The sequence below is a fragment of the Nelumbo nucifera genome, chromosome 8 (genome assembly GCF_055504915.1).
Source record: "Nelumbo nucifera cultivar China Antique chromosome 8, China Antique-T2T, whole genome shotgun sequence".
Lineage (NCBI taxonomy): Eukaryota > Viridiplantae > Streptophyta > Magnoliopsida > Proteales > Nelumbonaceae > Nelumbo > Nelumbo nucifera.
In genome coordinates, this window is record NC_142656.1 from 4,075,311 (window position 1) to 4,081,039 (window position 5,729).

Below are 5,729 nucleotides of genomic sequence, written 5' to 3' on the forward strand. Positions count from 1 at the left end.
GATGTTTTTTTTTTTTTTTTTTTTGGGGGGGGGGGGGGGGGGGGCGGGGTAAAGAACCGAGTATTCATTAAGATGGTGTTTGGTATTGATGTAGCTTTTTGGAGCAAAAGTCCAGCATCATGGAAAATTATTTGGTTGAGCCGTTTATCAGATAAACTCTCGTTCTCGAAAATCATGAGAGTCGTTTATCAAAAAAAAATGCCAAATCTGATGTTTTTCATTTTTAAGACCGTTTTTATACTGTTTGGCTTATATGGCAGTGGTAGATGTGTAAATCAGGCTGTGCCGCCCTCAGCCTGGTACGGCCCGGCACGATGGTCTGTGGGCCGTGCTGGGCCTGGGGTTTTAGGTCAACAGGACGGCACGGCATGGCATGTGCCGCCCATGGCTCGTAGGTCTGCACGGCATGGCGGCATGGCACGTGCCGCCCATGGCCTATAGGCTGGCACGTGCCGCCCGTGGCCCGCGGGTTGGCATGGCCCAACCCATAGCCTGGCATGTCCCATATATATTATTTATATATATTTTATATAAATTATAATTATATAATAATATATAGTATATAATATATTAATAAAATAAATAATTTTTTAATTTTATTATACTAATTTATTTAATTATTGTATATATAAGCAATTGTATATACAAAATTCATATAAAATTAAAATTTTAAATTTTGTCAATTTTTTTAAATAAATAGCTTTGGCCCAATGTACAGCCCGACCTGACCCAAGGCTCAGCCCATGGGCCTGCCTGTGGGCCATATCGGGCTGATCTTCAAATTTTTCACCGAGGAGGGTGGCACAACCCACAATTTGCACGGGCTGGCCCGATACGACCCACTTTACACCTCTAGGCAGTGGCGCTAATGGTGCTGTGTAAAAAAATAGTACAAAATGATTAAAACAGATTGGGGGGGGGGGGGGGGGCGGGGTAAAGAACCGAGTATTCATTAAGATGGTGTTTGGTATTGATGTAGCTTTTTGGAGCAAAAGTCCAGCATCATGGAAAATTATTTGGTTGAGCCGTTTATCAGATAAACTCTCGTTCTCGAAAATCATGAGAGTCGTTTATCAAAAAAAAATGCCAAATCTGATGTTTTTCATTTTTAAGACCGTTTTTATACTGTTTGGCTTATATGGCAGTGGTAGATGTGTAAATCAGGCTGTGCCGCCCTCAGCCTGGTACGGCCCAGCACGATGGTCTGTGGGCCGTGCTGGGCCTGGGGTTTTAGGTCAACAGGACGGCACGGCATGGCATGTGCCGCCCATGGCTCGTAGGTCTGCACGGCATGGCGGCATGGCACGTGCCGCCCATGGCCTATAGGCTGGCACGTGCCGCCCGTGGCCCGCGGGTTGGCATGGCCCAACCCATAGCCTGGCATGTCCCATATATATTATTTATATATATTTTATATAAATTATAATTATATAATAATATATAGTATATAATATATTAATAAAATAAATAATTTTTTAATTTTATTATACTAATTTATTTAATTATTGTATATATAAGCAATTGTATATACAAAATTCATATAAAATTAAAATTTTAAATTTTGTCAATTTTTTTAAATAAATAGCTTTGGCCCAATGTACAGCCCGACCTGACCCAAGGCTCAGCCCATGGGCCTGCCTGTGGGCCATATCGGGCTGATCTTCAAATTTTTCACCGAGGAGGGTGGCACAACCCACAATTTGCACGGGCTGGCCCGATACGACCCACTTTACACCTCTAGGCAGTGGCGCTAATGGCGCTGTGTAAAAAAATAGTACAAAATGATTAAAACAGATTGTCTCGCTTTTTAAGACAATTGTACAGAACGTTTATTATATAAACGCCATCAATGCCCCAACCAAACAACCACGCAAGAAAGAGAGGCAAGGAGTTCGGAAACTGCTACTGTTTCTGTATTAAGTGATGGACAAATGTTCTGAAATTGCAGCGAACGGGGTCTAAACTCTAAACCCCACTCATCAACAACTAACAGCGGAACAACTACTTTAGTGTCGCCGTGCCGGTGTTTGTTCATAACACATAATTGGCTTGCCGGATAACCACATTTTATAACTGTTGGAGATAAATCGATAATATATCATGAACTTCTGCAACTTCCAGTCGGTTGTGAGTCTGATTCCACCACCGGGTTTGTCCAGCCATGATCCTTCCAATGTGAAACGTAATCGTTATCTGATAGCCAATAACAACTTCAAAAGCAACTTATCCCATAGAAATAGGATTACTATGTTGATGTCTACCCCTCGAATCTCTAATGATAGAGAAAAACATTTCCCGTGACTGTCCATGCAAATCCTAATGAAATCCTAACACACTAGTGCTTGAAATAAAAAGAAAAAAAAGGGTAAATCTCTTAAATTACCCCTACAGCCCTACTGTTTGTGAAATTGGCTAATTCTGCCTTTACTGTTTACATATTTTCTTAAAGTACCCTTAAGTTTTCTAACAATTGATACGCCTGTAAAGTGTAGCCAATAACGGAAAAAAATAAAATATCGAATTTACCCTTCACTATTCATCAAAATTTCAAAATAAAACCCAATTGACTGTGTAGACCGGTCCATTTATGCATGGGTGTCAGAAATACTACCCGATCCAGATATTGGTTAGAGTATCCATTGTTTTTTGAATCGTATTGAGTAGGAAATCCAGTTTGTGTATTGAGTTTTTGAATCATTTGCTCCATTTTCATGTGCTAGGATGAAAATTGGTGGTGCAACCGTTCCACTCCCCGTCTTTCATTGTGATCGAGCTGAAAATGGTTGCAAATTCTTATACTTTGAAGGCATGGAGACGTAGAGCTCCACCAAAAGCACATACTGAAGATGGTATGGGTAGCGCAGTTAGAGGGAGAAGAAAGATTGAATCTAGCATTGGATGATGTTGTTAACAGATCCATGAACGGCTATAGATCCACGTGTCAGTCTCCTGTCAGATTGTCTTGATGATGCTCCCGGATTTTCCAATCACACCACTGGCATTAATATTGTGGTAGCAGAGGATGTGATATGTGGCATAGGTGGAGGAGAGTTTCAGGTTTTTTGGAGGCGAATGCTTTGCATACAAAGGGACTTAAATCTTTTTCATTGTAGATGGCGGAGGAGACGAGGAGTTGATCGGTGGCATACTAAGACCTCTAGCGGTGAGTATCTGATCGGTGGCGGTTTGGGTTTGAATATTCAAAACCTACTGTTGAGAATGTTGTGGGGATGTTCGTGCTCTGGTTCTAGCTACTTGGCAGAAATCAAACAGCATTGCTACTGAGATCTTCTTCGCCATTGAGTGCGAGAAAAGTTTGGAAAACCTAAAGTTGATTAACATTTCCATTCGAAGTGGCGCCAATGTTTTCTTCCTTAAATTCACAAGGATCAAACTTGAATTACCAGAGACCGTCCTCTCAAGTACATCGATGATGGTTTTGTAGATAAATCTCTTGAAACGAATTCTTGAAGCAAATAAGAAGGTTCAACATATCTTACTTTGTAGCAAGGGACCTACAACAGATGGAGTTCTTGAAAAGTGGAAGAAGTTTCTATGGACCTACAATGAACCATTCTCCCCTCCTTATACTTGGAAGGCATAGAGACATAGAGTCCCACCAAAATCACATACTGAAGAATGTCTGGGTAGCGCAGTTGGAGGGGTAGAGGGAGAAGAAAGATTGAATAAAGCAGTTCTTTCGGGCTTTATTCCTCAAACAACTAGTTTTCTTGGGGTTTAACAGGAGTGGAATTGCATCTTTCCAATTCGATCTTCTACGGAGAATTTTATTTTCAAGCTTCACAGGACATACCCTCAACTCTGTGCTTCAAGCAACAATGCTTAGAGTTTTCTCAACTTCTTCGGATGATTTGGATTATGAGAAATCCAATTACCCCAGTCAAAACCTGGAATTCAAACATCAAGAGATTGAGGGACCTATGGTCAAACTTTTATCATTTGGAAGTTGCATGGTCGTCGTCGCCTGTGACAACGATACCAAAATCACCGCCACCGTTGCAACTTCCAACAATGGTGGTGAACAATAAGAGTATTTTAGGAATTTTAAAATAATTACCACTCACGTGATGTCAATGTGAACGAAGTGTGATAGAAAATTAACGGCAAGGGAGGTTTTAGACAATTGTTATAAATTTTAAGGGTACTTTAAGATAATATGTAAATAGTAGGGGTAGTTTAAGAGATTTACCCAAAAAACATCAATTGATGTGATGTCATGAATTTATTGCAAATGTTGGCGTGTTTGCATTTTATCTGGGGTCTTTGGATTGTCGCAGTTGTAGGTTGCTGGCGGATTAGTTGCAAATGAAGCCATTCGTCGGCGGAATATCACTACCATCAACAATAAGGGTCAGGCTTTTCATGGGAGAAGACTGTTTTAGAGAAGCAAAGAAGAAGGAAGATTTACCTACTCTCTGTCTCCGGTCGCTAGAAGAAGATTTCACTGCCGGTGATGCCTTTTGTCTTCGTTGGTTGGAGAGGATAGTAGAACAAGGGTTTGGTGGGTCGATTTGGGTGGAGACTAGAAAGACGCAGGAAAGAAGAGAATAGAAAGGGTATGTTTTGAATGAGGGATGACTAACGGCGTTCATAGTAAACGCCTGTTCACCATCCTCACACGAATATAAAATGCACATGCGCTTATGGATACGTGTCATTCTCTCGTAATGTTCAAATGGTGTTTGAACTCATACAACTTTGACTGAAGCCCAACCCCCAATAGAATGCCATTTTGTTACTTTTAGAAATTTTTGTGAGTTAAAATATATATATATATATATATATATCCCATCACTGCATATTTCGCATATATAAAGACTAAGATGCCCTTGTATTGCTTATTGGGTATAGAATGTATTAGCTTTGGAAGTTGGAAGAGTATTCTATTTGGGGGAAATCTAAAGAATCCATACAAACTACAAAGCAAGATATTAATGGAGATAAATTTCAATAAACAAAATAAAAAAGAATGGATTTGTATTGTCAATGCACATTTCTATTAAGGGTATTGTCAATAAACAAAAAAAAGAATGTTTTCCATAAAAGAATGGATTTGTATTGTCAATAAACAAAAAAAAAGGAATGTTTTCCATAAGGATAAATTTATGTTTAGAGTTTGGATCTTATTATATAAGGGTATTTGTAGAAATGGATTTGTAATCAATGGGAAGAGGTTTTTTTTATTGTCAATGCACATTTCTTTTTTTTTTTTTTTAGTGGAGAGGGATGTTTGAGCCTGTTTTTGAAAAGCAAGGGAAGCTTTTAGCTGATTCCAAAAAGTATAGGAAATGTTTTGAGTATTTTTCCCTTATTAATTAATCAAAACCGAAGAAGTGGTTTACCAAATAAATAGTGGGTCTCTTTCTGTATTGGAGAGAGAGAGAGATGGTCCATCTCCATCCATCCATGTGCTCTAACCTATTTAAACAGTAATCTAAAAGACTAGACCTAGAGGGGAATAAAATTTGTGCATGGCCAAAGATTACCTCAATCAAGGTCCTCCATAGAAAAATGCACCACCATAAAAAAAAAATAATAATAACAAATATAATTTGAGTTTGTTTTCTATCATTTCAGGAAGATAATATAAATGGGGTTCCGTTGATAATAGTTATTAGGGTTGAAAACATTGAAATAGTAGTATTTGGACGTAAACAATGGGCGCCTCATACGGTTCAATGCCAATTCTTAAAATAGGCAACGAAGTG